Here is an 11,222-nt window from a genome sequence, read left to right as displayed (position 1 = left end):
AGGCTCCTCTGTCCATGGGATTCCCCAGGCAAGAACACGGGAGTGGGCTGCTGTGCCCTCCTCCAGGGGACCTTCCTGACCCAGAGATGGCACCCTGGTCTCTTATGTCTCCTGCCTTGGCAGGCTGGATCTTTAACACTAAAGCGCCACTTTGGAAGCCCAGCACATCTTACTGAACCCAAATAATGACTTTGACTTGTAACGTAAATGTGCTCCTTACTTTCAAGGTGATAAGTTGTGTTTTGAACTGCTGGGATAATTGAGGTTGCTAAGCCTTTAAGGGTTTTCATAACAGTGACTGTTATTTTTGTCTAATGATTAGGAAACATGCCCCATGACAATGCAAATCAGGTTGTCTAGGGCAGTCTGCCATGACCCTTCATATGCTTTTCAGTAAAGGCAATTCATTAAAAGGATAATCACATTTTGTTTATTCAGAAATAAACTCATAAATCAGAAACATATTCTGCTGATTTTCTTCCACAAAATTTGGTCATTTCACCCATGATAATAATAGCAAAAGTGGCACAGCCTAGAAAATAGACTGTTAAAGAAAACATTCTAGTAAGATTTAAAATGTGGGATGGCTGTTGTTAGAATGGAAATGAGCCTCTGCAGGGGCAGGGAAGGGAGGGACCAAAGAGACCTCAAACCTAAAACACAGTAAAGGAGTGCATGAAATGGAGGGAACTCCTTCAGTAGATTTTGAAATGACGGTGATCCAACTCTTTCCAGCCTCACAATTCTTTGTCTACGCGGAGATCTTGTCAAGTTCTTGAATTTCAACTTGCTCCTTGGAGTGGCCAGTGAAAATCCCATGGAAACAGTTTGTGACTTTCTCTTTCCACCACCCCAGCGTGGTTTGGGCGCTCGGAACGTCTAGGAACTTCCAAATCGGCATCAGTTTCATGGGCTCAGTTGTTTCAGGAACTCAGCAGAGTCGCTCTGACCGCCAGGAAGTTAGCCTGGCTGTTTTCTCCCTAGGACCTTGAAAATCATGTCTGGGACCAAGGAAGCTCTCTGCTAACACTCAGAGGAAAACAAGTATTTTCATGAAATGGGGAGAATTCAAGGAAGAAAAGTGCCTAACGTGACATCTAGGTCCACAGCATGCACGGTGAAGATGAGGCTAGGACGAGCATTCAGACGTGTGTCAATTCCTAGTTCCTTGCTTCCAGGATAATGAACCTTCACTCAAGAGTTGGGCTCTGCTGGTTTGCATTTCTCTCCCTGAAGAATACCTGTAAGACATCCGTTTTCATTCAAGAAGAGATTTCGCATTTAAAGACACTGAGTTCCCTTGTGATTGAACCCAAGAACCACAGGCTAAAGTGTGCGTACTAGCAAGAGTCATGATAAAGAGACCCCAGGCTCCTGTCTAGCCACATGACACTGAGGTTCCCTTCAAGGCTCCTATTTTTATTTGTACAACAGGAGTGATAATTTTGTGTTGACTCCCGAGGTCACAAGGATTAAATATGATAACATGCTTCAAACACTTTATATACTGCCAGGCCTTTAGCAAATGCTGCACAGAACGCAGCTGCTATTAATAGCTCCAGAGGGTTGTTTTCAAGTGAATTCTTTCCTCCTGCAGTGATTCTCTTTCAAATAGTCGGTAGAAAAGGATATTTATCTGTTTGGGGGGAAAATAAGAACATATAGAACAAATCTACTTTTTACTTCCTTTGTTATGATATACGCTTCCCCTCAGCAAGTATCTAGAACAAGAACAATTTAGATGCAGTAAAAAGGGTCCTCATTCTCAAATGGTCATCTGACTAAAGACCAAAAGAACAGGACATGGGGTGTGTAATTGTTTCCCTTGGCTTGTTGGGCTTCCCTGATGGCTCAAGCAATAACGAATCTGCTTGCAGTGCAAGAGACAGGGGTTCAATCCCTGGGTCAGGAAGATCCCCTGGAGGCGGGCATGGCAACCCACTCCAGTATTCTGGCCTGGAGAATCCCGTGGACAGAGGAGCCTGATGGGCTACAATCCATGGGGTCGCACAGTCAGACATGACTGAGCGAGCAGGCTTATCTTTTTCTTCCCTCAGTTTACTAGGCTCATGGTAAGTTCCCATTACTGGAATTACATTATCAGCATATAGTGCGGTCCACGGGGTCGCGAAGAGTCAGACACGACTGAGCAACTTCCCTTTCACTTTTCACTTTCATGCATTGGAGAAGGAAATGGCAACCCACTCCAGTGTTCTTGCCTGGAGAGTCCCAGGGACAGGGGAGCCTGGTGGGCTGCCATCTAAGGGGTCACACAGAGTCGGACACGACTGAAGTGACTTAGCAGCAGCTTTATGTTAGAGAGCTCTGAAGAGAACCCTGCTTCCTAGAAAGTGGGCACCGTGGCCTTTTACCAATAGCATAAAGATGTCACCATCTGAGCTCTACAATTTCAAGTGATTTTATTTTATGACTTTTAAATGCCCACCGAGTCCTGCTTGATGTAGAGGTACTGATTTTTTCTACACACAGAGCAGGTGCTGCTTTTTGGAAGTTGGAAGGATAACAAGATTAGATTTTCCAGCCCACCTGTAGCACACAGATGCCATTCCTGGGGTTTAGGGAGTTACAGTCAGTTTCTGGCACCGCCACTTTGCTGCGTGTGGCGCTTGTTCAGACAATTCTCAGGTTTCACTGAGCTTATGATTTTCCATCTGGTTGTTTTAGAATAACTTTCCTTTGTTCACTGACCAACCCAACAAATAGTAAACGGTGAGGAACAAAAATATTCAGGATCCGGGTGCCAGGATGGCTGTGTTTCTGTGACAGAATTTGGCTTCATTTGTAGAAATAACACACATTTTTTCCACCCCTCCGAATACTACCATCATCGTCTCATCCCGAGTTGGGACAAGCTAAGGGAGCAGGTCCATGTGTAATTTCTATTCTCTACTCACTACCATTTGTGTGTGTGTCTTCACTTGCTAAATTGTATCCAACTCTTTGCAACCCCATGGACTATAAAATGCCAGTCTTCCCTCAAACACAAATAATTTCCAACTCACTGTGTTGGGAGACCATATTATTTGTTGCAGTTGAAAATCCCACTCCTGAATTAGAATGTATACACTTAGAGCTCTGTTTACAGAGAGAATTGATTGGCATGTTCTAGGCCAGCAATATTACCGAATATCTGAATCACATATTACACAGCTACCTTTCTGGTAAAGTAATTTGACTTGGTTTATTCAAATCTGTTACAACACTAAAAACTGTATGATAATCAGGTTGTATGTTAAAAAGAAAGTAAGAGAGAAGGAGGTGACTAAAGCTCCAGCTTAAGCTCCTTGAATAATACGTTCCAAATAAATGTCTGGACGATATCATGGAATGTTCACGGAATTTCTAGACTGGAAGAAATCTTAGATTTTACTTTAGTCATCTTCATTTTATAGATGAAAAACAGAGAGGAAGGAAAGTTAAATGACATCCCAAGGTCACAGTTTAGTAAGTGGCAAAGTTGGGACCACAGGCTAGAGCTCTCAATTGTAAGACCAGTGGTTTTCAAAATATACAATCCGAGTGTGTCTTCAACATTTTCCATTTCAATTGTATTTAATATACATCTGCTGTTTCCCACACTGATATGTTCACGCATCTCATTTGAATGCTCTGTAAAGCCCAGACATGTCAATTGCTTGATGAGATTGAATAAAATGGCCCAGAATCTACCTTTTATTATATTTCAGAAATCACTTCTGCAATAGTTATTTTTTACATTTTACTGAAATAAATGTGCATTTGTGTTGTCAACAGTAGTATGCTATTTCTTGCTCTTTTTATGTTCAAATTCCTTCCATTTGGGGGTTTCAGCTGGCTGTTCCCGCCTCCGGACCCTTCTCATGTTTTGTCTCCTCTTCCCCGGGGACCTGGACAGCCCATCACCTGTCACAGGTTTAGAGCTGATTGGACAGGAGTATTTGCGACTGCTTACTGCTCTCTGCTCTCCTCCAGGTCCTGAGACAGGAGCAGAGCCAAGTAAGTGAACTTGATACAATGCTGCCTGGCCCCATATGCTGCCCAGCTCAGTCTCGGCTTCTTGAATTCCTAGGGTCCACTCATCTTGGGGCACTCTCTCTTTACCTAAGTCACCCCAGGTGGTATTACAGGCAGGCCATGATGCTGTATTCCAATAGCTGGGTTATGCTGGAAATTACAATCATATGAGAGAAATCTCCTATGTAGAATGACACAAGGGGAACCCAGAAAGGGTAGGGCATTAGAAATGTGAGTTCCCACTTTAAAAATAATCTGAGTTTTAAAATGTAATGTGTTTCTCTTCTTCGCTTAAAACTCCAGAAATTTAGCGGGGAATGCTGGGAATGCTTGGACAGTTGGACAACAGTGAAGTCTCAGGCTTTGATAATCTCTCATCTCTATGGGGAAAAAAATGAAAGAAGCATGACTCACAGTCATTGATAGTTTACAAAGAATTGTACCATCCTACTCTGAGAAAGCCAAATATACTGGTTCCGTAAAGGGAATGGAAATATTTGTCTTCAAAGAAGTATAGACAAAGGGGTTTAATACCTTTAATGAAACAGTGTTCTCCTATGAAGTATCTGCCTGTTTCTTTTTCACTCACACTGTAAGCACTGAGTCGTAAGGACTGGACCGCCAAGGAAGTCCCTGGTGATGAAATTTTTGTTTTATGCCTCAATCCTATTTTCTTCATAAGTCCTAGCTTTGGGGTTTATTATTATTATTTCGGTAGATTACAGTGATTTTTAAGAACATGCATGTCATGTTGGAGCAGAGCTAACTGCTACACTATGGAGGAGAGCTGAACTGCACCAGGACCCTCTTGCCTTGGTCCTGCTGTTTCCTGTGAAGAAGGATCTGCTCTCGACCCTCACCATCAGCATGAAAATCTCCGTATTACTTCCTCTTCGTGTCTGAACTTGTCCTCTGGCCATGCCATTCCTCATGGCCCCGCGGCTTCACTGCCCCAGGGTGAACCTCACCAGTTGGCAATGCCTCAGACTCTGAGATGGGCTTTCCAAAGACCAAATGGACTCTTTTCTTGCCTTTTCAAAGAGAGCCACACAGGAAGGAAAACAAGAAATTCAACTTTTAAGCTGGGCTATTCATGGCCTTTGCTAAATCCTGGCAGAGAACCCTGGCTTTTCATTAGGATTCATCTCACTGATTTCCAAATGGAATAATGAACCGGCCTTTTGATTAAGGCCATAGCCAAGCCAAGTGGGGTTGCCCAGGTCAGTAAGTGCTGCTGCTATCTGATGAGTGAGAAGCGGGTCACTGTTCAGTGTGCATGGGGAGCTCTGTGTTTTCTTGCAGGGGATTCTATTCTATGAGAATCGGCTCAAGGGGCGGGAGGAGTCCAGTCCTGCCTTCTCTCTTCAGCTAGCATAGCCTATGCCTCTCTGCTCTGTGGGCGGTCGGAGACAGATAGACGGGCTCAGGAACCGGAAGTGGGGTGTTTGGTATCCTTATTTCCTGCCTTCTGGAGAGTCCGCCATCACACCAGCTCCAGAACATTCTATTCCCCAACTGAACTTACTTACCAAGCAGAAATAGAGTCACAGATGTAGAAAACAAACTTGTGGTTATGAAGAAAGAAAGGGACGTGGGGGGAGATACATTGGGAGATTGGGATTGGCTGGTACATATGACTAGATATAGCAGAAAATAAGGACCTACAGCACAGGGGACTCTACCCAGTGGTCTGTAATGATCTACCTGGGAATGCATTTTAAAAAGAGGGCAATATAGACGTGTATAACTTATTCTCTTTTCTGAATAGCAGAAACTAACACAACATTATAAATCAACTACACTCCAGTAAAAATCAATTATAAAAAAATCACCCCCCACAGAAAGGAACATTCTTTTCCTATAAACAACAGGAGTATGATTTCATTAGTTTCTTAGATTTTCAACTGAAGCCAACACACACTCATGCACACACACACACACACACACACACTCATGCACGCAAACATATATACTATGATGCTTCTTTTTTCTACTAACCCCCACTCCCTCAAGCCTGGAGGAGGAAATGGCAACCCACTCCCATATTCTGGCCTGGAAAATCCCAAGACAGAGGAGCCTGATGGGCTACAGTCCATGGGGTCGAAAGAGTCAGACACGACGGAGTGACTAACACACACACACACACACACACACACACACTCCCTACAGATATCATTTTGCATAAGACTGGAGGATAGATTTATTTAAACTCTGTTCTAAATTATTAGGAAATATAACGATTTTTAACACTGAATCTATTAAAATGCTTTCTGGATAAATAATATAATGCTTTCAGTTCAGTTCAGTTGCTCAGTTGTGTTCGACTCTTTGTGACCCTATGGACTGCAGCACACCAGGCCTCCTTGTCCATTACCAACTCCCAGACTTTTCCCAAATTCATGTCCATTGAGTCAGTGATGCCATCCAACCATCTCATCGTCTGTAGTCCTCTTCTCTTCCTGCCTTCAATCTGTCCCAGCCTCAGGGCCTTTTCCAGTGAGTCAGCTCTTTGCATCAGGTGGCCAAAGTATTGGAGTTTCAGCTTGACATCAGTCTTTCCAATGAACACCCAGGACTGATCTCCTTTAGGATGGACTGGTTGGATTTCCTTGCAGTCCAAGGGACTCTCAAGAGTCTTCTCCAACACCACAGTTCAAAAGCATCAATTATTCAGTGCTCAGCTTTCTTTATGGTCCAACTCTCATGTCCATATATGACTACTGGAAAACCATAGCCTTGACTAGACAGACCTTTGTTGGAAAAGTGATGTCTCTGCTTTTTAATATGCTGTCTAGGTTGGTCATAATTTTCCTTCCAAGGAGCAAGCGTCTTTTAATTTCATGGCTGCAATCACCATCTGCAGTGATTTTGGAGCCCCTGAAATTAAAGTCTGCCACTGTTTCCACTGTTTCCCCATCTATTTGCCATGAAGTGATGGGACCAGATGCCATGATCTTCGTTTTCTGAATGTTGAGCTTTAAGCCAGCGTTTTCACTCTCCACTTTCACTTTCATCAAGAGGCTCTTTAGTTCTTCTTCACTTTCTGCCATAAGGGTGCTGTCATCTGCATGTCTGAGCATATAATGCTTTAGTTTGAGTTAAATTTACTATACAGTTCCTGTAATTTATAAATTATTGAAATGAATGCATTATGTTTACTTACTTGGATATTATTAAATGTCATCCTTGAAGATATTATTTTGTGTTCAGTCTTGAAATCGTGTCCGACTCTTTGTGACCCCATGATCTGCAACAGCACAGGCTTCCTTATCCTCCTCGGTCCCCTGGAGTTTGCTCAGATTCATGTCCACTGAGTCAGTGATGCTATCTAATCGTCTCATCCTCTGCTGCCCCCTTCTTCTTTTGCTTCAATCTTTCCCAGAGTTAGGGTCTTTTCCAATGAGTCGGCTTTTCGCTTCAGGGGGCCAAAGAGTCGGAGGGTCAGTTTCAGCATTAGTCTTTCCAATGAATTCTATTATGGTCTTAGACTATATCATAGTCTTTGGAGTTTCAGGACCCAGTTCCAACCCTGTAGGGGACAGTTTCCCCCACCAATACGGGGTGATTCTCCAGACACTGATTGGGTGCCTTATCATTCAGCTCAATTTTGAAATGATGTTAGCATCAGATTCTGCAGGTTAAATGTTCAGCCCTACAAGACTGCCCCCCCCTTGCTCCTCAGACACCAGTTATGAGCCCAGGTTGTTAACTGTGTTTCTGACCACCAACTAGCTCCATATTGTAGATTCCAACAACCCCACTCTGACTCAGAACGTCAACCGCGGGTCCAGGTTGTCACCTGTACTTCTGGCCCACTGGCTATCAATCAGAAATTCCCACAACCTTTTCCTCGGGTTTGATTGATTTGCTAGAGTGGTTCATAGAACTCAGAGAAACAGGACTTACTAAATCACCCATTTATTAGAAAAAGACATAACTCAGGAACAGACAGAAGAGAGGCACAGGGCAGAAAAGGTGCCGGGTTTCCATCCCCCGCAGGTGAATCACTACCCCTGGCCAGACACACTCGTCAGCTTTGAAGCTCTCTGAACCCCATCCTTTTGGGTTCCTATGGATGCTTCATTCTGTGGTCATGACTGGTTAAATCATTGGCCTGTGGTGGTAGAGATTTGACCTCTGGCCCCTCTCTCCTCCCCGGAGATTCAAGACGGTGGAACTGGTAGTCTCAACCTCTAATCACAGTTGGTTACCTTGATAACCAAAACTCCAACCCTCACCAATTTAGGTTACCTGCAGGCTTTCCAAAAGCTATGTTGTTAGCATAATAAAGAAAACTTGATTGCTCTTATCACAGGAAATTTCAGGCTTTTAGGAGTTGTGTGCCCGGAAGAGATCTTATAAATCCCAACATCACTCTTAGACTGAACTTTTTGCACATCTAAGTCCTTACATTATTAACTTTTTTAAAAAGAAAAAATGGTAGTGGGTTAAGGATTGTGATGAGATAGTGTATAACGTGTTAGATATATACCATTTAAATATCTTCAGTTCAGTTAAGTTGCTCCGTTGTGTCCAGCTCTTTGTGACCCCATGGACTGCAGCACACCACGCCTCCCTGTCCATCACAAACTTCTGGAGTTTACTCAAACACATGTCCATTGAGTCAGTGGTGCCATCCAACCATCTCATCCTTTGTCATCCCCTTCTCCCACCTTCAATCTTTCCCAGCATCAGGGTCTTTTTCAATGAGTCAATTCTTCCCATCAGGTGGCCAAAGTATTGGAGTTTCAGGTTCAGCATCAGTCCTTCCAATGAACACCCAGGACTGGTCTCCTTTAGAATGGACTGGTTGGATCTCCTTGCAGTCCAAGGGGCTCTCAAGAGTCATCTCCAACACCATGGTGCAAAAGCATCAATTCCTTGGTGCTCAGCTTTCTTTATAGTACAACTCTCACATCCATACATGACTACTGGAAAACCATAGCCTTGACTAGATGGACCTTTGTTGGCAAAGTAATGTCTCTGCTTTTCAATATGCTGTCTAGGTTGTTCATAACTTTTCTTCCAAGGAGCAAGCATCTTTTAATTTCATGCCTGCAGTTACCATCTCCAATGATTTTGGAGCTCCCAAAATGAAATCTGTCACAATTACCATTGCTTTCTCATCTATTTGCCAAGAAATGATGGGACTGGATGCCATGATCTTAGTTTTCTGAATGTTGAGTTTTAAGCCAACTTTTTCACTCTCCTCTTTCACTTTCACCAAGAGGCTCTTTAGTTCCTCTTCACTTTCTGCCATAAGGGTGGTATCATCTGCATATCGGAGGTTATTGAGATTTCTCCTGGCAATCAGATATCTTTGTTAGAGGTAAACAATATCATCCAGGTATCTTGTTTGTGTGCATGCTAAGTTGCTTCAGTCCTGTCAGACTGTGTGGGACCCTGTAGACTGTAGCCCACCAGGCTCCTCTGGCCACGGGATTCTCCAGGCAAGAATACTGGAGTAGGTTGCCATTTTGTCCTCCAGAGGATTTTCCCAACCCAGGGATCCCACCCAGGTCTCCTGCATCGGCAGGCAGTTGCTCAACCACTGCGCTACCGGGGAAGTCAGTGTAAAGGGTGCCCACTACCTGAATCTGCTCAGTAAGTATTTCTTATTGGGCTTATTGGACTGGCAGCTCAGTCGGTAAAGAAACTGTCTGCCGTGTAGGAGACCTGGGTTCAATCCCTGGGTCAGGAAAATCCCCTGGGGATCTATACTGGGAACCCACTCCAGTACTCTTGCCTGGGAAATCTTATGGACAGAAGAGCTTGGTGGGCTACAGTCCATGGACTCTCAAAGAATCTGAAACGGCTTAGCAACTAAACCACCACCATTTCTTGTTCCTGTCATTTTGATTCTGATGATTATTGCCATGGTAAAAATACACAGTTGGAAAATTTCAGGGGAAAAAAAGTTATCTTCAGTGTTATTTTTTTTTATTGTGAAGCCATTCTTTATCGTCTTCTGTCTTACAGTGTCTTTTGTTTCTTCTTTTTTGTTTGTTTATTTATTTTTGGACCATGAAGCATGTAGGCTCTAGTTCCCCAGGAGGGCCTGAACCCAGGACCCCTGTGGTGGCAAAGTCGCCAGGGAAGTCCCTTCTCTTCAGTTTTAGAGCAATGCTCTTAGTCGCTCATACAGAATCTAACAGGCTGGAGTAGATATCACCTTCATTAAATCAATTCATTTGAAAAGACACTGACATAGATGTATTTCATTCCCATTCTGTACAAATCACTGCCTTTAGGAAATTAAGGTTTTATCCTTTTTAAAATAATCGTTTATTGAAATATTGTGCCTTATGTTAAAAAATGCTAAAATGGATTTCTCCTTGGAATAATAAATTCAAGTTGATTATTTTTCCCTCACCCCCCTCTCTCCACCCCCCAGTTATTGTCACATTCGCTCTGGAAGATTTGGAACATAGAGAAGTACACAGAATGTTAGTTTTTATTTTTATTTTAAGGAGGAAATGGAGGAGAGGCAGGAAGGAATCAAGGAGGCAAGGCTGTCTGGCAGCAAAGCATGGGTGAGCAGAAACTTACTTTGAGTCAGAGTTGTAGCTCTCCTCACAACACGAGGCATTTTGATTTGCGGTTTGTGGGACTAGCTGTGTGAACTTTATCTTTACAAGAGGAAAAATCCCGTTTGCATAAGCGAAGGCATCACATTTCAGTCCTATTCCCTCTGGAGATTCAAAGGCTCTCAAGTTCTCCCTCCTCCATAGACAAGCATCAGCTCCATCAGGCTTCTCCGCAGCCCGCACAGGGCAAGTTAGGAACACGTGACTCTCGTAGACAAAACAAGAAGGTAGACAGACTCACGGGAAATGTCTAGATTTTGAAAAGTACCTGATGTGGAAAAAAATTAAGAGAGACATAGGAATGGAAAATTCCTTTGCTGGCTTCCTGTTCTCTTTCCTGCTAAGGTGGGATTAGTTACCAGCTGTCAAAAGAAATATCACTTTTAATTCTTATTTGGGGGGAAGGAAAGCATTAGAGGAAAATATGTCTTGGAGGAGAGGGAGGCTGGGAGGACCTCCCTTTTGACAATCTGTCTCTGTAGCTTGAAACAATACAAGTGGGGACTTAAGGAGAGCAGAGACAGTTATGTTGCCATATGAAAATTGAAGACAGCTGAGGATGTTGTGTAGGTAAATGGTTCTCTTTCTAATGTTTCCTAATGAGATAATCTAAGAGGTAAT

This window comes from Ovis aries, chromosome 11 (assembly GCF_016772045.2).
Source record: "Ovis aries strain OAR_USU_Benz2616 breed Rambouillet chromosome 11, ARS-UI_Ramb_v3.0, whole genome shotgun sequence".
NCBI lineage: Eukaryota > Metazoa > Chordata > Mammalia > Artiodactyla > Bovidae > Ovis > Ovis aries.
This window is presented reverse-complemented; position numbering follows the sequence as displayed.